The sequence below is a fragment of the Arachis hypogaea genome, chromosome 3, assembly GCF_003086295.3.
Source record: "Arachis hypogaea cultivar Tifrunner chromosome 3, arahy.Tifrunner.gnm2.J5K5, whole genome shotgun sequence".
NCBI classification, from domain to species: domain Eukaryota; kingdom Viridiplantae; phylum Streptophyta; class Magnoliopsida; order Fabales; family Fabaceae; genus Arachis; species Arachis hypogaea.
Window position 1 is genome coordinate 92,581,862 of NC_092038.1, and position 24,060 is coordinate 92,605,921.

The following is a 24,060-nucleotide window of genomic DNA, read 5'->3' on the forward strand; positions in this document are numbered from 1 at the left end:
AGAACATCATTTAACTAAAATTGTTTAATCCACCAATTTCCGTGGGATCGACCTCACTCTAAGTGAGTTTTATTACTCAATGCGACCCAGTATACTTGCCGTATAATTACATGAAGTTAATTTTTACGTATCAGTGCGTGTCTGTCACGTGTATGCGTCGATGTATGCACTCCAAATTATTGTTTTTCCATGAGTTCTCCACTTTGCATGCTTTTCTCTTCACTCCTTTGATCCGTTCATAGCCTTTTCAACCTAAATTCACTAACAAACACATCAAAATATTTAGTGGAATCAAAGGTGAATAAAAATTACCAATTTAAGGGCCTAAAAAGTATGTTTTCACTTTTAAGCACAAATTCAAGGAGAATTACAAAACCATGCGATTTCATTGAATAAATGTGGGAAAAGGTGATAAAATCCCCCAAATTAAGCACAAGATAAACCACAAAATTAGGGTTTATCACCGAGCAATCCTAATACAAAAACACCACAGGCATGTATCTTAAGAGTCAAGCTATTGGTGCCTAGCTTATCTACTTGTTTCTTTCTTTTTGGTTGCCAACGTTGGTGTTGGCCGTTGGTGGCCCAACTTTGCCACCAACATTGGCTTTTCTTCCCTTTTTTTTGTTCTTTCTTTCTTCCAAGGATTTTTATTTCTCAAAGGTTTCACATACAGCAACAAAGTTCATTCTTTAAAAGACATTCTACCCTTCATCTTTATTAGTGAACTTGCTAAATAATCAAGCATGCACCACCACATAACCTTATTCTATTTCTTACCAAATTGGATTATTCATCTTTCTATGTTTCACAACATTTTTCTTTTATTCATGCAAAGGGGAACAAAGCATATATTCAAGCAAGAAATAAGCACTTAGACTAGCACACTTAGATGATAACTAAAAGACAGTAAACAAATAGAATGTGAACAACTTAAACTAATCAGCAGGGGTACATTTAGATTTCTAATTAGAGCACTTCAAATCAGAAATAATTTGAAAATAATACAACCTCTTGGTATCTTCTTGCTTAGTCCTTGATGAGAGAACTTTTGCGTGGTCTAGAAATTTGCGGATAAATCCTCGTTGCAAGTATAGTTTCTAAACCTTCAAAAGTCCTTTCATACAGACGTTTTGGTTGTCACAAGTAACAAACCCCCTTGAAATTGATAACCGAGTATTCAAACCTCGGGTCATCTTCTCAAGGAATTGCAGGGAAGTATGTTCTTATTATTGGTTATGAGTTTGTAAATTAGGGGTTTTAGAAATTAGGGAGCAGTATGTTGCATAAGAAGAAATAAAATAAATAAATAACTATAAAATAAACTCTTGGCAAGGTACGAAAACAGGAAGTCCTATCCTGGTTATCCTTATCAATTGTAAAGAGAATTGGATTCTTCTCCCACTTTATTAACCTCTAACTATGAAGGTAAGTTATGAGGATGAATTAATTTTGATTCCTCAGGTCCTAGTCTTTCCTTGGGAAAGACTAGAGTTATTAGAACTTGAATTAATTCTTAAAGAATTCCAATTTTCAATCAACAATGAGTTTGATAACTCAAGGGTCGCCAATTATTTAACCAAAGCCGAAAGGGAAAAATAAATCTAAATTGAATTGAAAGCAATCTTAAACAGAATAAAACAATCATAATTTGAAATACCTCAAAATGCATTAATAAAAGAAATCAATTCTAACATGAAGTTCGTAAACCAACATTAACAAACTGAAATAAAATAATAGAATAAATAAAGAACTCGGGATTGAGAGCCACTCCTAAAACTAAGAGAAATCCTAAATCCTAATACTAAGAGAGAGGAGAGAACCTCTCTCTCTAAAACTACATCTAAAACATGAAAAGTGAATTATGAGAGCCTCCTCATGAATGAATGGATTCCCCCACTTTATAGCCTCTAATCTGTGTTTTTTGGGCCGCAAACTGGGTTAAAAATAGTCCAAAAATTGCCCCCAGCGTATTCTGGTACGTACAGGTCGCAGAAAAGTGACGCGGCCGCATGGCTCACGCGGCCGCATGGCTCACGCGGCCGCGCGGGTTGTGTTCCTGCCAGGTCACGCGTCCGTGTGACCCACGCGTTCGCGTCGCCTGGCGTCGGAGCAGCTATGGCAAATTATATATCAAATCGAAGCCCCGGACGTTAGCTTTCCAACGCAACTGGAACCGCGTCGTTTAGACCTCTGTAGCTAAAGTTATAGCCGTTTGAGTGCAAAGAGGTCAAGCTAGACAACTTAGTAATTTCTCCAACTTCTTGTATTCCTTCCACTTTTGCATGCTTCCTTTCCATCCTCTGAGCCATTCCTACCCTGTAATCTCTGAGATCACCTAATACACATATCAAGGTATCTAATGGTAATAAGAGAGGATTAATAATAAGCAAATATAAGATCAAAGAAGCACATTTTCAATCATAGTACAAAATCAGGAAGGAAATATAAAACTATGCAAATATTATGAATAAGTGGGTAAAGAGTTGATAAAATCCACTCAATTAAGCACAAGATAAACCATAAAATAGTGGTTTATCAACCTCCCCACACTTAAACACTAGCATGTCCTCATGCTAAGCTCAAGAGAAACTATAAAGATGAAGAGGAATGGTAGATTAATATGAAATGCAATCCTATCTATATGAATGCAACTACATGCAGAATGTTTCTACCTACTTGGTTAAAAATAAATAAATCTTTCAAGAACATATATGAACTGGATTTCACTAATTCAAATCATAAAAATGAAGTAAAAGTAAACTTTCAGAAGAAAATAGCTCATGAAAGCCGGGAACAAAGAATCGAGTATCGAACCCTCATTGAAAGTGTATACACTCTAATCATTCAAGTGTTTAAGGTTCGACTCTCTCAATTCTCTACTAACCTTGCTTTCTAAGGCTTGCTCTTCATCTAACAATCAACAAAAATTTAATGCATAAATACACATATCAAGAGGTCTTTTAAGGGTTGTAATGGGGTTAGGGTTAAGGTAGGATTGTATTTGGCCAAGTGGACTAAAAATCTTAATCCTTAATTAACTTAAACTTTTCCACCTAACTTAAACAATCCATGTAATCATAATACAACATTTAACCATCCATTAACTATGTTTTCCACATATTCATACATTCTAATTTCAAGTACAACTCATATGCATTGCTTTCACCACTCACTTTGGGGCATTTTGTCCCCTTTTATTTGCTCTTTTTCTTTTCTTTTCTTTTCTTTTTCTTTTATTTTTCTCTCTTTTTTTTATATTATTTTTCTTTTGTTTTTCTCAATGCATATGATTAAATTATTGAATGCATAAACATGTCCTAAACATTTCTTTCACATTTTCAGAAATTTCTAACATACTCAATTCTCAAACCAAATGTTTCCAAACACAATTTTCCCACACTTAAATTATAAGCACTTTCACTAGTCTAAGCTAACCAAGGATTCAAATTAAGGACATTATTGTTTTTTGCTTAGAGTTGATGATGTGCTAAAATAAAGAACAAATGGGTATAATAGGCTCAAAATTTGTTTGCAAGGGATAATGAAAGGTAAGGCCATATGGGTATGTGAGCTCAGTGAAACAAAGGCCTCAATCATGTAAGTGCATGTATACATCAAATAATGGAAATATAGAATTAAGCAAGACAAAGATCACAATTTTAGAGAGAAAAACACACATCAAAAATAAATTATTGGTTAATAAAATGCAACCAATCAATTAGGCTAAAAAATCTTACAGGTTTTGTGTGTTCGAGCTCTAAACCATGTTCCAATATAATATTTCTTCAAACAAGTGTAACAAAAAATTTTATTCAAATTAGTGAAATACTTTAAAAGGTTTCTTGGAAAAGAAAATATTACTTCAACCAAGTGGTAAAATATGCAAAAAATCAAACAAATATGCAATCAATTATGCAAATGCAACAATGAACAAACAAATAAAATAAAAAATTTTTGGTGTTGAGTCACTCATGGAGATCGGTATCGAGCTCCCCACACTTAAAGATTGCACCGTCCTCGGTGCATGCTGAGATGTGCAAGTGGATGGGGGTTGTGGTTTCTCAGCTGAGCTCTTTTTGTTCCTTTCCTTGCCGGCGGTTTGGGAGTAGCTTTCTCCTTTCCTTCCTTGGTGGCCATCCTGAAGAAGGGAAGAGAAAGTAAATTAAATTCAAATAGATATATAGCAAGGAAGAGAACGGAAGAGTGGTGATGGATGCACATTAGGATGTAATTGACATTAACACATGCTCGCGAGTACATGTGAAAAGCCATCAATTGAAAATAGCTAGTGCATATAAGGACAAGTGAATGCAAGGTGTTTATTGGCATGCCAGCAAAGGGCATGAGTAGCATAGACCAAGCATCACTTGTAATAAATCACCATGTTTGTATTGACAATTATATTCAATTAATAAAATAGTAAAGGGAGTTTATGAAAAGCAAGCATTGAATAGTATAAAGTATAATAGAGAAGTGCATAATGCCATATGGGCTTTTTCACAAACACATAGCATGTATGGTAAATAAGCTATTGAAAGTATTAAATTGAACATGCAAGCAAACCTTCAAAAAGTAATATATAATTGTCAAACAATTTCATAATAATTTACAAGAAAATAATTTCCCAATTAAATTTTTAACACCAAAATAACAAATTTAGAAAAGAAAATAAAAATATGCACAAAATAAAAAAAATGCAATGAATGAAAGTATGTAAATAAATTAAATAAAATAGAATGGAAGTGAGAGAAAATAAGAAAGGAAGAAGAAAGAAATAAGAAAAGATAAGAAGAATAAGGATTCGGAGAAGAAAAGATAAGAAAATTGGCACTAATCTGGAGAGGTTGTGCGACGCTAGCGACGCGGTCGCGTGGGGCACGCGATCGCGTGACTTGATTTGTGCTAGTGGCGCGAGTGCAGCCTCGCGGTCGCACAACTCTCTGTTCAAAACTTAGTATTGCCAAAATCCAGGGTGACGCGGTCGCGTGGTCGACGCGATCGCGCGGGTGGCCTTTTTTTAAAATGATGCGGCCGCGTGGGGCACGCGGTCGCGTGGTAGGGCTTGGGCTTCCAACACGAGTCCAGCCCAATTCCAGCTCAACTTTCGGCCATACACCTTGTTACATTGAAATCCAAGGCCACGCGGTTGCGTGGGTGACGCAGACGCGTGGGGAAGCCATTTTGCAAATGATGCGGGCGCATCAGCGATGCGGTCGCGTAGGACGATTTGTGCCCTTGGCACGCCTCCAGCCCTGCTCCTACGTAACTCTCTGTTCAATTTCTTTTCCTCCTAACGCACATACGACGCGGACGCGTCAGCGACGCTGCCGCGTCGCATGCGTAAATCCCTTTTTTTTTTAAAATGAAGAATGCAGTGTTAATATGAATGTGACGCAAAACTCCAGGTTCAATATAATAAAATAAAATAAAACTAGAAAATAAATAAAACTAAATAAAAATGAAAAATGAACGATCGTACCATGGTGGGTTGTCTCCTACCTAGCACTTTTAGTTAAAGTTCTTAAGTTGGACATTTGGTGAGCTTCCTGTTATGGTGGCTTGTCCTTGAACTCATCCAGGAATCTCCACCAATGTTTGTGAATTCAATGTCCTCCGGGATCCCAAACTAAGCATGTAAAGCCCTTAAGAAGCTTCAAACAGATTCTTAGGCTTTCAGGGTGACAAATGCCAGAACAGATTACAGGATCCCAAACTTTACTTTTACACCTGTTTTTGTCTCGATCTGCATTTTTCCAGCCGGGTGAAAGGTGATCTGAATTCTCACTGCAGCGACCAAACAGCTTCCTAGACCCATTCAGTTGAGCTTTATACCAACCTTTGTGTTTAAACTTAAAGCTTCCAACCATGATGAACCTTGCAGGACAATTCTTACCACTGACCATCTTCCTCTTACTCTTGATGCCACAAAGAGCTCTAAGTTGACCATCTGTCTCCAGTAGCCCATATTCAAGTGGGATTAGAAAGCTAAGGGATATGAATTTTACCCACTTGAATGTTGTGAAGGATGATGGCAACTTAGGGGGAGGTATTTTTAATGAAATTGCAAGCTCCACTCCCTTGTGCTCCTCTCTGATAATTACCACCTCTTTGCAAGCTTCTTCAATTTCAACCTCTTCCTCTTGGTAGCTGGTGGACAAAATTGTGATCACTACAACTTCGCACAACTAACCAGCAAGTGTACTGGGTCGTCCAAGTAATAAACCTTACGCGAGTAAGGGTCGATCCCACAAGGATTGTTGGTATGAAGCAAGCTATGGTCACCTTGTAAATCTTAGTCAGGCAAACTCAAATGGTTATGAATGATGAATAAAACATAAAGATAAAGATAGAGATACTTATGTAATTCATTGGTAGGAATTTCAAATAAGCGTATGAAGATGCCTTCCCTTCCGTCTCTCTGCTTTCCTACTGTCTTCATCCAATCCTTCTTACTCCTTTCCATGGCAAGCTCAAGCAAGGGTTTCACCATTGTCAGTGGCTACCTCCCATCCTCTCAGTGGAAATGTTCAACGCACCCTGTCACGGCACGCTATCCATCTGTCGGTTCTCGATCAGGCCGAAATAGAATCCAGTGATTCTTTTGCGTCTGTCACTAACGCCCCGCCTTCAGGAGTTTGAAGCACGTCACAGTCATTCAATCATTGAATCCTACTCAGAATACCACAGACAAGGTTAGACCTTCCGGATTCTCTTGAATGCCGCCATCAGTTCTAGCCTATACCATGAAGACTCTGATCTCACGGAATGGCTGGCTCGTTTGTCAGGCGAGCACTCGGTTGTCAGGCGATCAACCATGCATCGTGTATCAGGAATCCAAGAGATATTCACCCAATCGAAGGTAGAACGGAGGTGGTTGTCAGTCACACGTTCATAGGTGAGAATGATGATGAGTGTCACGGATCATCACATTCATCAAGTTGAAGAATAAGTGATATCTTAGAACAAGAACAAGCGGAATTGAATAGAAGAACAATAGTAATTGCATTAATACTCGAGGTACGGCAGAGCTCCACACCTTAATCTATGGTGTGTAGAAACTCCACCGTTGAAAATACATAAGAACAAGGTCTAGGCATGGCCGAATGGCCAGCCTCCCAATGATCTAAGAACTAGATGTCCAAAGATGATCAAAAGATCTAAAATGATCCAAAGATCCAAAGATAAAAATACAATAGTAAAAGGTCCTACTTATAGAGAACTAGTAGCCTAAGGTTTACAGAGATGAGTAAATGACATAAAAATCCACTTCCGGGCCCACTTGGTGTGTGCTTGGGCTGAGAATTGAAGCATTTTCGTGTAGAGACTCCTCTTGGAGTTAAACGCCAGCTTTGGTGCCAGTTTGGGCGTTTAACTCCCATTCTTGTGCCAGTTCCGGCGTTTAACGCTGGAATTCCTGAGGGTGACTTTGAACGCCGGTTTGGGCCATCAAATCTTGGGCAAAGTATGGACTATCATATATTGCTGGAAAGTCCAGGATGTCTACTTTCTAACGCCGTTGAGAGCGCGCCAATTGGGCTTCTGTAGCTCCAGAAAATCCACTTCGAGTGCAGGGAGGTCAGAATCCAACAGCATCTGCAGTCCTTTTTAGTCTTTGAATCAGATTTTTGCTCAGGTCCCTCAATTTCAGCCAGAAAATACCTGAAATCACAGAAAAACACACAAACTCATAGTAAAGTCCAGAAAAGTGAATTTTAACTAAAAACTAATAAAAATATACTAAAAACTAACTAGATCATACTAAAAACATACTAAAAACAATGCCAAAAAGCGTACAAATTATCCGCTCATCAGTAGCTCTCTTTCAATTCAATCTCCTCTTCATTGCTTTCCAAGGGCATGGTAGGTTGTGCTTCTTCTTCTTGAATCTCCATCTCTTGATCAACCTCTTCCAAGTCTTCAACTATGATATGCTTTGGAGGTTGTACACCCTCCTCAGCATCAATTTCAACCGTCTTGGAAGGAGGCTCTATGTCTTGACGTTCCCATGGAGGTTCTGCATCTCCTAAGTCTTCAACCACTTCTTCTTCTTCTTGAACAATGACAGTGTCTTCTACTTGTTCTAGTACGAATTCATTCTCTGTCTTGTCCACTGGGGTTTCTGGTATCTCCGTCATGCTACGCTCTTCAGTAGACTGTCCACATGGAGCTGTGGCTGATCCTTGTATATTTGAGTGCCTAGAAACCCATTGAATTACTACTTGCTCCAGTTGTTGAATGGTTGCCTGAAATCGATCCACTGTTTCCTTGAAACGATCCTTTGTCTCTTGATGTACTCGGCTTTCATAAGTAGGATCATAGTGCTCTTGGATTGATGGATATGGAGATGATGAATATTGAAGTGGTGGTTCTTAGGAGTAATTGGGTTAGAATTGGGGTGGTTCTATATATGGTTCATATGGCTCATAAGGTGGTTGGTATGGTGGTTGAGGGTTAGGGTCATATGGAGGTGAATGGCGGAAAGGGGCTTGTGAGTTTGGTAGTCCAAGGTTATGTTGAGGAAAGGGTTCACAAGCATATGGTGGTGGTTGTTGATAGTCCATTCGAGGTGGTTGTTGCCATGAGGATTGATCAAGTCCTTGTGGCTCCTCCCATCTTTGATTGTTCCAACCTTGATGCCTGTTCTCATTGTAATTACTTCTTCCTGCAACATTATTGTAACCAGACTCATAGCCAAAGGGGTGAGAGTTCATGATAGCAAATAAAAAAAATTAAAAAAATAAAAACAAATTGAAATTAAAAGGTTATTTAAATTTTGAATTTGAAAATTAAATTTTGAAATTTGAATTTTAAATTTTGAAATTTGAATTTTTAATTTTTTGAAATTTGAATTTTTTTTTTTTGAAATTTGAAAATTGAAATTTTTTAAATTTGATTTTTGAAATAAGATAAGATAAGAAAAAAATTTTAAAATAAAAATCAATAACCTCTTAATTTACAAAAAAGAAAATAAAAATAAAAAATAAAAACAAATCAAAAAGCAAATATTTACAATAACCAATAATAAGGCACACGTTTGCAATTCCCCGGCAACAGTGCCATTTTGATGAGAGAACCTTTGCGTGGTCTAGAAATTTACAGATAAATCCTCGTTGCAAGTATAGTTTCTAAACCTTCAAAGGTCCTTTCATACAGACGTTTTGGTTGTCACAAGTAACAAACCTCCTTGAAATTGATAACCGAGTATTCAAACCTTGGGTCGTCTTCTCAAGGAATTGCAGGGAGGTATGTTCTTATTATTGGTTATGAGTTTGTAAATTAGGGGTTTTAGAAATTAGGGAGCAGTATGTTGCATAAGAAGAAATAAAGTAAATAAATAACTATAAAATAAACTCTTGGCGAGGTACGAAAACAGGAAGTCCTATCCTGGTTATCCTTATCAATTGTAAAGAGAATTAGATTCTTCTCCCACTTTGTTAACCTCTAACTATGAAGGTAAGTTATGTGGATGAATTAATTCTGATTCCTCAGGTCCTAGTATTTCCTTGGGAAAGACTAGAGTTATTGGAACTTGAATTAATTCTTGAAGATTTCCAATTTTCAATCAACAATGAGTTTGATAACTCAAGGGTCACCAATTATTTAACCAAAGCCGAAAGGGAAAAATAAATCTAAATTGAATTGAAAGCAATCTTAAACAGAATAAAACAATCATAATCTGAAATACCTCAAAATGCATTAATAAAAGAAATCAATTCTAACATGAAGTTCGTAAACCAACATTAACAAACTGAAATAAAATAATAGAATAAATAAAGAACCCGGGATTGAGAGCCACTCCTAAAACTAAGAGAAATCCTAAATCCTAACACTAAGAGAGAGGAGAGAACCTCTCTCTCTAAAAACTACATCTAAAACATGAAAAGTGAATTATGAGAGCCTCCTCATGAATGAATGGATTCCCCCACTTTATAGCCTCTAATCTGTGTTTTCTGGGCCGCAAACTGGGTTAAAAATAGCCCAGAAATTGCCCCCAGCGTATTCTAGTACGTACAGGTCGCGGAAAAGTGACGCGGCCGCATGGCTTACGCGGCCGCGCGGGTTGTGTTCCTGCCAGGTCACGCATCTGCGTGACCCACGCGTTCGCGTCGCCTGGCGTCGAGGCAGCTATGGCAAATTATATATCAAATCGAAGTCCCGGACGTTAGCTTTCCAACGCAACTGGAACCGCATCGTTTGGACCTCTGTAGCTAAAGTTATAGCCGTTTGAGTGCAAAGAGGTCAGGCTGGACTGCTTAGCAATTTCTCCAACTTCTTGTATTCCTTCCACTTTTGCATGCTTCCTTTCCATCCTCTGAGCCATTCCTACCCTGTAATCTATGAGATCACTTAACACACATATCAAGGCATCTAATGGTAATAAGAGAGGATTAATAATAAGCAAATATAAGATCAAAGAAGCACGTTTTCAATCATAGTACAAAATTAGGAAGGAAATATAAAACTATGCAAATATTATGAATAAGTGGGTAAAGAGTTGATAAAATCCACTCAATTGAGCACAAGATAAACCATAAAATAGTGGTTTATCAGTCCTTCATCATCCTCCTTATCTTTTGTATTTTTCTTGGTAATGATGCATAGTCCTTCCAATAAATTGAATGACTTTCTGCAATGATAGTGGGAGTTGCTTGTCCCCCAAGAACTTAAAAGATGGTTAGCCTGCATGAATGTTTATAGGCTTTTAAACTTATTTTGGCGTGTGAACACCAAACTTAGTTCCTTACCAGTGTCTATTATGCAGCAAATTGATTACACATATGAAACTTTGTGCTTTTATTCAGTAAGCTAGCTATGAACTAGAATTTTAGCAACTGTCAAGTAATTTCCCTGATTGTTTTGGAGTTTATGAATCATGATGCTCTTTGGAGGGCTATAGTGTGTTCCCATGAAATCTAAGGTGGAACACCAAACTTAAAATCACACATTTACCCTTTTTATACTCATTTTGGTGTGCGATACCAAACTTAACTCCTTGCAATACATGGAAAGCTTAACTTCTTATTAAACAACTAGGAAAAGAAAGTTACCTCTGGTTGGGTTGCCTCCCAACAAGCGCTTCTTTATCGTCATTAGCTTGACGTTCATCATTTTTGTCGAACTCAATTCATGAATGCTCTCCTCCTTGTTCCAAGGCCCTCCTAGGTAATGCTTCACTCTGTGACCATTTACTGTGAATGTGTCCTTTGTAGCTTCATTCAGAAGTTCAAGGCTTCCATGTGGGAAAACCTTAGTCACCAAATACGGGCTAGTCCATTTGGACTTGAGTTTACCAGGAAAAATCTTGATCCTGAAGTTATATAATAGCACCTGTTCTCCTGGCTCAAATTCTCTTCTTGAAATTTTCATGTCACGCCATCTTTTAGCTCTTTCCTTGTATATCTTAGCATTCTCATAAGCTTCCAATCTAAATTCATCCGACTCATTGAGTTGCAATAGCCTTTTCTCCCCTGATGCTTGAGAGTCAAGATTGAGGAGCTTAGTGGCCCAGAAAGCCTTGTGCTCGAGCTCAATAGGGAGATGGCATGATTTGCCATACATTAGCTGAAATGGTGACCTCCCAATTGGGGTTTTGAATGCGGTTCTATATGCCCATAGGGCATCATCCAACTTCCTTGCCCAGTCTTTTATTGTGACCCTAACCATTTTTTCTAAGATTCTCTTTAACTCCCTGTTTGCCAATTCATCCTGGCCATTAGTTTGAGGGTGGTATAGTGTGGCCACTTTGTGAGTTACCCCATATTTGTGGAGCAGCTTTTCCATTTGTTTGTTGCAAAAGTGGCTGCCACCATTACTAATAAGGCTTTTAGGCACCCCATATCTGGTAAAGATGTGTTTCTTAAGAAATTGGAGAAAATTGGTGCATCACATGTAGTTGTTGCTATGGCATCCACCCATTTGGAGACATATTCCACTGCTACCAATATGTATTTGAAGGAATATGATGGGAGAAAAAGGTCCCATGAAATCTATGCCCCAAAGGTCAAATAGTTCCACTTCCAAAATTAAGTTTTGAGGCATTTCATTTCTCTTTTTTAGGCCTCGTGCTCTTTGGCATTCATTTTATTGGTACATAAATTCTCTGGCATCCTTGAATATGGATGGCCAATAAAAGCCACTTTGAAGCACTTTAGCAGCTGTTCTTTCTGGCCCAAAATGTCCACCATAATCTGAACTATGGCAATACCACAGTATGTTTCTCATTTCACTTTCAGGGATACACCTTTTGATCATTCTATCTGGACATCTCTTGAACAAAAATGACTCCTCCCACAAGAATTTCTTAGCCTCATTAAGCAACTTCTTCACTTGTTGCTTGGTGATCTCTTCGGGAATCCTTCTTCCCACCTTGTAGTTTGTAATATCAGCAAACCAAGGTGCTTGTTGGACTTGAAGAAGATGTTCATCTGGGAACTTCTCATTCACTGGTTGTGGTGCATCTTGGTTAATCTTTTGTGGTAATCTTGACAAATTGTCTGCAACTTGGTCTCACTTCCTTTCCTATTCCTCACTTCAATGTCAAATTCTTGTAGCAACAGCACCCACCTGATAAGCCTTGGCTTGGTATCCTGTTTAGACATGAGATACTTGAGAGTAGAATGGTCAGTATATACTACAACTTTTGAACCAATCAAGTATTGTCTAAATTTGTCAAATGCATATACAATTGCCAATACTTCTTTTTCCGTGGTAGTGTAATTTTTTTGTGCCTCATTTAACACTTTGCTTGCATAGTATATAACATGGTGCAACTTATCATTCTTTTGTCCCAGTACAACACCAATTGGAACATCACTTGCATCACACATGAGTTCAAAAGGAAGTCTCCATTCTAGGGGTGTGATCATTGGTGCTGTAGTGAGTTTGGTTTTTAGGGTTTCAAAAGCATGCTTGCAGTTATCATCAAAGACAAAGGGATTATCAACCACTAGCAAATTGCTTAGTAGTTTAGCTATCTTCGAGAAATCTTTTATGATTCTCCTATAAAACCCAGCATGTCCAAGAAAACATCTCACTGCTTTCACATTGACTGGTACAGGAAGCTTTTCTATGATCTCTATCTTAGGTTTGTCAACTTCTATACCCTTGCTTGAAACCTTATGCCCAAGAACAATACCTTCTGGTACCATGAAATGACATTTTTCTCAATTCAAAACTAAGTTTGTTTCTTAGAATCTTTTCAAGACAAGGGTTAGATAATGCAGACAAGTGTCAAAAGAGTTACCAAAGACAGAAGAATCATCCATAAAAAGCTCTAAGAAATTTTCTACCTTGTCAGAGAATATGGAGAGCATACACCTTTGAAAGGTTGCTGGAGCATTGCACAGCCCAAGGGGCATCCTCCTGTAGGCAAAGACTCCGAATAGACAGGTGCAGGAGGTCTTTTCTTGGTACTTGGGATCCACCACTATCTGATTGTATCCAGAGTATCCATCTAAGAAGCAGTAGTAGGCATGGCCAGCCAATCTTTCTAACATATGATCAATGAAGGGGAGAGAAAAGTGGTCCTTCCTTGTGGCCTCATTCAATCTTCTATAATCAATGCACATTCTCCACCCCGTCACTGTCCTTGCAGGGATGAGTTCATTCTTCTCATTGAAGATGACAATCATGCCTCCCTTCTTTGGCACCACTTGGACTGGACTCACCCAAGAGCTGTCAGAAAATTGGGTATACGATTCCAGTATTCCACAAATTTATCACCTCCTTTTGAATCACTTCCTTCATGGTTGGGTTGAGTCTTCTTTAAGGTTGCGCCACTGGTCTTGAGTCCTCTTCTAGCAGATCTTATGCATGCAAATAGCAGGGCTTATACACTTGATGTCATCAATTGTCCATCCTAAAGCGGTTTTGTGAGTTTTCAACACTTCAATCAGCTTTGCTTCATCTTGTGTGCTTAAGGATGAGTTGATGATTACTGGAAGGGTTTCCTCTCCATCAAGAAATGCATATTTAAGATAAGGTGGCAGTAGTTTTAGCTCTAACTTGGGTGCTTCCTCATTCTTTTCTTCAAGTAAGATTTCAGTCACTTGCTCCTCTTTGACATCTTCATCTTGATCCTCTTCCATTTCTTCTTCTTGTTCCTCATGACTGCTTGTTTCAAGCACTTCCTCCAGTGTTCACCATGAGAATCATTTCTTTAAGTCTTCTATCATTTCTACTCTCATATGATTTTCTTTCTCAGGGGGATATTGCATTGCTTTAAAGACATTGATGATCATTTGCTCATTGTTCACCATGAGAATCATTTCACCTTTCTCTACATCAATGATGGCTCTTGCTATGGCTAAGAAAGGTCGTCCCAAGATGATTGAGTTATGTCCTTCTTCTTCCATGTCTAGGATTACAAAATCAACAGGGAAGTTGAATTCTCCAACCTTCACTAATAAGTTCTCTACAACTCCATTAGGTATCTTAAGTGATCTAACAGCTATTTGAAGTGACATTCTGGTAGGTTTTACTTCCTCTATTGTAAGCTTTTTCATCAAGGAGAGAGGCATCAAGTTGATGCTGGCACCCAAATCACAGAGAGCTCTTTCCAATGTTATGTTGCCTATGGTGCACGACATGAGAAAGCTCCCTGGGTCTTTGAGTTTTGGTTGAATGCCTCTTTGAATCACAGCACTATACTCTTGGGTTAGTATCATGGTCTCCTTTTCATTCCAGCTTCTCTTTTTGTTGATGAGCTCTTTGACGAATTTTGGATATAATGGCATTTGTTCCAGTGCCTCAACAAGTGGGAGATTGATCTCTAGCTTCTTGAAAATTTCTAAGAATTTGGGAAATTACTGGTCTTTGATCTCTTTTTGCAACCTTTTAGGGTATGGCAGAGGAGGGATATAAGGCTTCACCTCCTTTCTTTGCTCTTGTGGTTGTTCCTCGAGGAGTTGCTTTCCTTTCTTTGAAGCTCGTGGTTCTTCCTCCTTCTTAGAGTTCTCTTTGTCATTCTTGTCCTCCTCTACTTATCCCTTACTAGCACCCTTGGTCTTAACTTCCAGTGTCTTGCCACTTCTGAGTTGGATTGCCTTACATTCTTCCTTGGGATTAGGGATAGTATCACTTGGGAAGGCATTGTTTGGTCTCTCAGCTGGCTACTTGGACAATTACCCAATTTGCCTTTCCAGATTCCTCATTGAAGCATCATGATTCTTGCTCGCCAATTCTTGATGCTTCATTAACTTCTCCATCATTATCTCCAAGTTGGAGATTCTTTGGGATTCTTGCTGTGGTTGTGGTTGAATGTGGGATGTTGATGGTTGATGGAAGTTATTTTAGTTAGTTGATGGATTATTTGATGGATATAATGTGGATGGAGAATGATTGTTTTGGGGTTTTTTGTATGGATTTTGGTTAGTGGGTTGATGGTTTTGGTGGTTTGTGTTGCGGGAGTTACTTGGGTTGGAATTTCTCTGCCATGAATTCTAGTTTTCTCCCCACTTCAGATTGGGGTGGTTCCTCCATGAAGAGTTGTAAGTGTCCCCATGGAATTCATTTTGTCCAGAACCTTGATTGTGCATGTATTGAACTTGTTCATGCTGCTGCTCACCATTGTGTGCTTCATAGCTCTCCTCATTTTGCCCCCACACAATAGGAGGTTGGTTGGTTGTGCTCACTGCAGTAAGTTACAATCCATCCATCCTCTTGGACATCATCTCTATTTATTTTTGAAGTTACTGGTGCATGAGTTTGCTCTGAGCCAAGATTGCATCGACATCTTCAAGCTCATAAACGCCTCTTTTGGGAGCTATTTGTCTTTCAGAGGAATAGAAGTATTGGTTGTTGGCAACCATGTCTTTTAGGTCGTGTGCTTCTTGTGCGCTCTTCATCATTTGCAATGAGCCTCTTGACGAGTAGTCCAAGGTCTTTCTTGCCTTCATGGATAGACCTTCACAGAAATTTTGGAGCTCAACCCACTCACTAAACATTCCCTCTGGGCATCTTCTAATCAGTGCTTTATACCTTTCCCAGGCTTCATTTAATGTTTCTCTCTCTAGTTATCTGAAAGTTTGCACATCAGTTTTCAACATGATGATTCTTTGAGGGGTGTAGAACTTGGCTAGGAACTTGCAAACCAAATCCTCCTAGTTGATGATGCTTTCTTTTAGGAAGGTTTCTAGCCAATGAGAAGCTTTGTCCTTGAGAGAGAATGGGAACAACAATAGCTTGTAGATGTCAGAATAGAATCTATTGGTTTTGACAGTGTTACAAATTCTCAAGAAAACAGAGAGATGTTGGTTCGGATCTTCAGTAGCACTTCGTCCATATTGATAGTTGTTCTGAACTAGAGTGATGAGTTGTGGCTTGAGCTCAAAATTATTAGCATTAACATTGGGAGTTAGGATGCTGCTCCCACAATTTCTTGGATTAGGGATGGTATAAGAGGCTAGCACTCTTCTTGGAGGCTGGATATTATTGTTGGCAACCTCCTCAAGTGGATTAGGGAGGTTGTCCTCCATCTCTTGATCTCCCTCTTCTGACTCTTCTTCTCCTATCACTCCTTTCCCTCATGCTTCTCTTCTTAGTCTTAAGTATGTTCTATCTGGTTCAGAATCAAAGGAAGTAGATGCACCTCTTCTTCCTTCTGGCATACCCAAATACGAACAAACCAAAAATAAAATAGAACACTCTATTGCTAGAGTAGTGTTAAAGTCAATCGACACAAAATCTCAAACAGTTAGTAGGCTTTAAAGAAAACAAAGAAAAATGCTTAATCTAGATTATCACCTACTTAATCATTGGCAATCTAAATCAATCCCCAGCAATGGCACCAAAAACTTGATGATGGAAAAATTGCATCCGCATAAACTACCGGCAAGTATACCGAGTCGCATCAGGTAGTAAAACTCACCAGAGTGAAGTCGATGCCACAGGGATTGATGGATCAAGGAATTTTAGTTGGGTGATGACTCTAGTCAAGCTAATATTGAAAAGAGTTTGGTGAAATTGATTTAACAGAATATAAATTGCAAGGAAATAAATGCTAGAAATTAAAGGACAAGACTTAAATGGCATAAAACATAAAGTACTAAAGAAATAAATGTTGAAGAGTAAATGACAAAAACTTAAATGGTGGGAATTATAAAGTGCTGAAGCTTAAAGAGCAAGAAAATATAAATGGGCTGAATCTTAAATTGAAAGAAACGCAAATGACATGAATCTTAGATTGCAAGAAAGTAAAAGTGCAGAATTTAAACGACGATGAAACTTAAATTGCATGAATTAAAAAGGGAATTGGGTGCTGGAAATCAAGAAAGTAGTGAACAATTGCAATTAAAGGAAATTCAGAGGGACCTAACTTGAAGAAAATCAATGACAAAGATTCATCAGGGATTGTAGATATCGTAATCCATCATGAATCAAATGGGTCTCAACTTCTTTCTCAATCATGTGAGTAGATCTATGGTGGATTGTAAATGACTGGATCCCAATTCCTTGGCAATCCAATCTCTCTAATCACAACCAATCTTGCCAATTCCTTGATCTAATTGTCATGAGAAGAGGTTAAGCACATTCTCTTATCCATAAGCCACACAAACTCTCAAGTCCTTAATTCCTCCCGAATAGTATTGGTCAAGAGAATCGTGAAGGATAGAGCTCTAATTCTAATACAAGTGATTCCCCTTCCAAGCCTCACACAAGCACTTAATTAAATCAAACCCCCTTCTGGAGTGACTAATTCACAATCAAAACAGAAGACATCCTATAGCTACACAAGCGGATTGAGAAGAAGAAGAATTTCATTGATTCATTATTATTACAATAGAGCTCCTCTCCCTAATGAAGTGGGGGATTAGTTCATCAATGCTAAATCAAGATAGAAAGCTGAAAAGTACAAGAAAAGTAAAGAAAGTACAAAAGAAAATGCTTTCAGGGTTTTCCAATTACAGTCCCTGCTTTCCAGCCTCATTTCTAACTTAAATTCTATGCTACTTATACACTTTCTTCATTTAGTCTTGAAGTCTTTAGATGTGGGCTTTGGCCTTTGTTGAAGCTAATTGAGAGTGGCTCTTAGTGATGTTGACGTGGGCTTGAACTAACCAACATTCATGAGCTTGCATGGGTGCCACTGGAAATGAGCTCAGCATGGATGTTAGTCACTAACATTGGTGGTCACTAACGTTGGCCAACGTTCTCTACAAACCAGTGAAGAACGTTTGAGCCAACGTTTGTGCACAACATTACAGCCAATGTTGGACTGGTCATGCGTACGCGTCGCTCACGCGTGCGCGTCGATGACCAGTTTTCCATGCAATTCTCCTCAAAGCTATCAAAGATCTTGGTGGCAATGTTTGTGGCAACGTTTACACACTAACACTTTCGTGGTCACTCGTATGCGTCGCCCACGCATATGCATGACTTGCTATTTTTCCAATTTCATGCGTACGCGTCATCCACGCATACGCATCATATCAAAATTTTCCAAGGATTTTAACGAAGACGTTAGTAGCAACATTCGTGGCAACGTTTGCTCACCAACGCTTTCATGGTCACACGTACGCGTCGCCCACGCGTACACGTCAAAGCTGGATTTTTGCCATTTTGCGTGTGCACGTCGCCCATGCATACGCGAGTCTTGCTACTTTTCCACTTTCACGCGTACGCGTCTGATTAGCGGATAATTTATACGCTTTTTGGCATTGTTTTTAGGTAGTTTTTAGTAAGTTCAAGCTACTTTCAGGGATGTTTTCATTAGTTTTTATGTTAAATTCACATTTCTGGACTTTACTATGAGTTTGTGTGTTTTTTTCAGTGATTTCAGGTAATTTCTGGCTGAAATTGAGGGACTTGAGCAAAACTCTGATAGGAGGCTGACAAAGGACTGCTGATGTTGTTGGAATCTGACCTCCCTGCACTCAACGGCTTTGGAAAGTAGACATCCAGAGCTTTCCAGCAATATATAATAGTTCATACTTTATTCGAGAATAGACAATGTAAAGTGGCGCTCAACGCCAAGTACATGCTGCTGTCTGGAGTTAAACGCCAGAAACACGTCACAACCTGGAGTTGAACGCCAGAAACACGCTATAACTCGGCGTTCAACTCCACTAAAAGCCTCAGCTCATGGATAGATCAAGCTTAGCCCAAACATACACCAAGTGGGCCCCGGAAGTGAATTTATGCATCAATTACTTACCTATGTAAACCCTAGTAGCTAGTTTAGTATAAATAAGACTTTTTACTAATGTATTAGGCATCTTTTGACCATTCGGTCTTTTGATCACCTTCATGGGGGCTGGCCATTCGGCCATGCCTGAACCTTTCACTTATGTATTTTCAACGGTGGAGTTTCTGCACACCATAGATTAAGGGTGTGGAGCTCTGCTGTACCTCAAGTTTCAATACAATTACTATTATTTTCTATTCAATTCTCTTTTATTCTTATTCCAAGATATATGTTGCACTTCAACTTGATGAATGTGATGATCCGTGACACTCATCATCATTCTCACCTATGAACGCGCGTGATTGACAACCACTTCCGTTCTACCTTAGGCCGGGCGCATATCTCTTAGATTCCCCAACAGAATCTTTGTGGTATAAGCTAGATAGATGGCGGCATTCATGGGAATCCGGAAAGTCTAACCTTGTCTGTGGTATTCTGAGTAGGATTCTGGAATTGAATGACTGTGACAAGCTTCAAACTCCTGAAGGCTAGGCGTTCGTGACAGGCGCAAAAGAATCAATGGATTCTATTCCAACCTGATTGAGAACCGACAGATGATTAGCCGTGCTATGACAGAGCATTTGGACCATTTTCACTGAGAGGATGGGATGTAGCCATTGTCAAGGGTGATGCCTCCAGATGATTAGCCATGCAGTGATAGCGCATAGGACCATTTTCCCGAGAGGATGAAAAGTAGCCATTGACGACGGTGATGCCCTACATACAGCTTGCCATGGAAAGGAGTAAGAAGAATTGGATGAATATAATAAGAAAGTAGAGATTCAAGAGGAACACAGCACCTCCACATGCCTATCTGAAATTCCCACTATTGATTTACATAAGTATTTCTATCTTATTTTATTTTCTGTTTATTATTAATTTTTGAAATCCATAACCATTTAATTTGCCTAACTGAGATTTACAAGGTGACCATAGCTTGCTTCATACCAACAATCTCTGTGGGATCGACCCTTACTCACGTAAGGTATTACTTGGACGACCCAGTACAGTTGCTGGCTAGTTGAACGGAGTTGTGTCCACACATAGCAAAGAGCCATAATAATGATTCCATACAACAACAAAGAATACTACATTGATGTGATCACAATTTCGTCCACCAAGTTTTTGGCGCCGTTGCCGGGGATTGTTCGAGTTTGGACAACTGATGGTTCATCTTGTTGCTCAGATTAGGTAATTTTCTTTTCAAAAACTTTTTCAAAATTTTTCTTTTCTTTTTCATTTTTCCAAAAATATTTTCGAAAAAAAAATTAATAAAAATCCAAAAAAATTAATAAAATCATAAAAACTAAAAATATTTTGTGTTTCTTGTTTGAGTCTTGAGTCAATTTTTAAGTTTGGTGTCAGTTGCATGCTTTAAAAATTTTTCTTGAATTTTTCGAAAATTCCATGCATTCATAGTGTTCTTCATGATCTTCAAGTTGTTCTTGACAAGTCTTCTTGTTTGATCTTGATGATTTCTTGTTTTGTGTTGTTTGTTGTTTTTCATGTGCCTCTTTGCATTCATATTTTCCAAGCATTAAAAATTTCTAAGTTTGGTGTCTTGCATGTTTTCTTTGCATCAAAAATTTTTCAAAATTATGTTCTTGATGTTCATCATGATCTTCAAAGTGTTCTTGGTATTCATCTTGACATTCATAGTGTTCTTGCATGCATTAAGTGTTTTGATCCAAAATTTTCATGGTTTGGGTCATAATTGTGTTTTTTTTTCTCTCATAATTAAAATATTCAAAAAAAATCAAAAAAATATCTTTTCCTTATTTCCCTCTAAATTTTCGAAATTTTGGGTTGACTTGGTCAAAAAATTTTAAAAATTAGTTGTTTCTTACAAGTCAAGTCAAATTTTCAATTTTAAAAATCTTATCCTTTCAAAATCTTTTTCAAAAATCATATATTTTCCATTTTTTCCATTTTTTTTTCGAAAATTTCAAAAATCTTTTCAAATTATTTTCAAAATCTTTTTCTTATCTTTTACATTATATTTTCGAAAATTGGCTAACAATTTATGTGATTGATTCAAAAATTTGAAGTTTGTTACTTTCTTGTTAAGAAAGGTTCAATCTTTAAAATTCTAGAATCTTATCTTTTAGTTTCTTGTTAGTTAAGTGATTAATTTTAATTTTAAAAATTAAATCTTTTTCAAAACTAATTTCAATCATATCTTTTTAAAACCATATCTTTTAAAATCATATCTTTTCAAAAAAATATCTTTTTAATCTTATCTTTTCAAAAAAAAAATCTTTTTATCGTATCTTTTATATCATATCTTTTTCAAAATCTTATCTTTTTCAAAATTTTGATTTTAAAATATCTTATCTAACTTCTTATCTTCTTATCTTTTCAAATTTGATTTTAATATCTTTTTTAACTAACTATTTGACTTTTTGTTTGTTTCTTATCTTTTTCAAAACCAACTAACTACCTATCCCTCTCTAATTTTTGAAAATACCTCTCTCTTTTTCAAAAATTCTTTTTAGTTGTTTTAAATTTTAATTTTAATCATATCTTATCTTTAATTTTCGAAAATCACCAACCACTTTTTCAAAATTATTTTCGAAATTCTCTATCTCTTTTCTTATTCTATTTAATTTTTTTATTTACTAACACTTCTCTTCACCTCTCTTCATCTAAAAATCCGAACCCAATCTATCCCTTGTGTTTGGATTCTTCACTTTTCTTTCTTCTATCCCCTTCTTTTTCTACTAACATAAAGGAATCTCTATACTGTGACATAGAGGATTCCTCTTTCTTTTCTTGTTTTCTTCTATTTCATATGAGCAGGAACAAGGAAAAAGGCACTCTTGTTGAAATTGATCCTAAACCTGAAAGGACTCTGAAGAGGAAACTAAGAGAAGCTAAATTACAACAATCCAAAAGCAACCTTTCAGAAATTTTCGAACAAGAGAAGGAGATGGCAGCCGAACCCAATAATGGTAATGCAAGGAGGATGCTTGGTGATTTTACTAAGCCCACGTCCAAATTTGATGGAAGAAGCATCTCCATTCCTGCCATTGGAGCCAATAATTTTGAGCTTAAACCTCAACTAGTTGCTTTAATGCAACAAAACTGCAAGTTTTATGGACTTCCATCTGAAGATCCTTACCAGTTTTTAACTGAGTTCTTGCATATTTGTGAGACTGTAAAGACAAATGGAGTAGATCCTGAAGTCTACAGGCTCATGCTTTTCCCTTTTGCTGTAAGAGACAGAGCTAGAATATGGTTGGATTCACAACCTAAGGATAGCCTGGACTCCTGGGATAAGCTGGTCACGGCTTTCTTGGATAAATTCTTTCCTCCTCAAAAGCTGAGCAAGCTTAGAGTGGATGTTCAGACCTTCAAACAAAAAGATGGTGAATCCCTCTATGAAGCTTGGGAAAGATACAAGCAGTTGACCAAAAGGTGTCCATCTGACATGTTTTCAGAATGGACCATATTAGATATATTCTATTATGGTCTATCTGAGTTTTCGAAAATGTCATTGGACCATTCTGCAGGTGGATCCATTCACCTAAAGAAAACACCTGCAGAAGCTCAAGAACTCATTGACATGGTTGCAAATAACCAATTTATGTACACTTCTGAGAGGAATTCTGTGAATAATGGGACACCTCAGAGGAAGGGAGTTCTTGAAATTGATGCTCTGAATGCCATATTGGCTCAGAACAAAGTGTTGACTCAGCAAGTCAACATGATCTCTCAAAGTCTGAATGGATGGCAAAATGCATCCAACAGTACTAAAGAGGCAGCTTCTGAAGAAGCTTATGATCCTGAGAACCCTGCAATAGCAGAGGTAAATTACATGGGTGAACCTTATGGAAACACCTATAATTCATCATGGAGAAATCATCCAAATTTCTCATGGAAGGATCAACAAAAGCCTCAACAAGGCTTTAACAATGGTGGACGCAATAGGCTGAGCAATAGCAAGCCTTTTCCATCATCTTCTCAGCAACAGACAGAGAATTCTAAACAAAACACTTCTAATTTAGCCAATTTAGTCTCTGATCTGTCAAAGGCCACTTTTAGTTTCATGAGTGAAACAAGATCCTCCATCAGAAATTTGGAGGCACAAGTGGGCCAGCTGAGTAAGAAAGTCATTGAAACTCCTCCCAGTATTCTCCCAAGCAATACAGAAGAGAATCCAAAAGGAGAGTGCAAGGCCATTGATTTAATCAATATGGCCGAATGCACAAGGGAGGAGGAGGACGAAAATCCTAGTGAGGAGGACCTCCTGGGACGTCTCTCAAGCAAGAGGGAGTTTCCTATTAAGGATCCAAAGGAATCTAAGGCTCAAATAGAGACCATAGAGATTCCATTAAATCTTCTTCTGCCATTCATGAGCTCTGAAGACTATTCTTCCTCTGAAGAGGATGAAGATGTGACTGGAGAGCAAGTTGCTCAATATTTAGGAGCTATCATGAAGCTGAATGCCAAGTTGTTTGGTAATGAAACTTGGGAAAGTGAACCTCCCTTGCTCATTAGTGAACTAGATACCTGGATTCAGCAAATTTTACCTCAAAAGAAACTAGATCCTGGCAAATTCTTAATACCTTGTACCATAGGCACATTGACCTTTGAAAAAGCTCTATGTGATCTGGGGTCAGGGATAAATCTTATGCCACTCTCTGTAATGGAGAAGCTGGGAATCATTGAGGTACAACCTGCCTTGTTCTCATTACAATTGGCAGACAAGTCATTGAGACAAGCTTATGGAATAGTAGAGGACGTGTTAGTAAAGGTTGAAGGCCTTTACATCCCTGCTGATTTCATAATCTTAGACACTAGGAAGGAAGAGGATGAGTGTATCATCCTTGGAAGACCTTTCCTAGCCACAGCAGGAGCTGTGATAGATCTCA

At 38.0% G+C, this 24,060-nt stretch overlaps 1 non-coding gene across 1 annotated transcript; it reads right to left on the reverse strand.

Annotated features, from left to right (window-relative positions):
- Window positions 1-22,514: 22,514 nt before the first annotated feature.
- On the reverse strand, window positions 22,515-22,618 carry LOC112792873 (small nucleolar RNA R71). Its single transcript, XR_003197594.1, has one exon. It is a non-coding gene; the product is annotated as a small nucleolar RNA R71 (small nucleolar RNA).
- Between the last annotated feature and the right edge of the window lie 1,442 nt (window positions 22,619-24,060).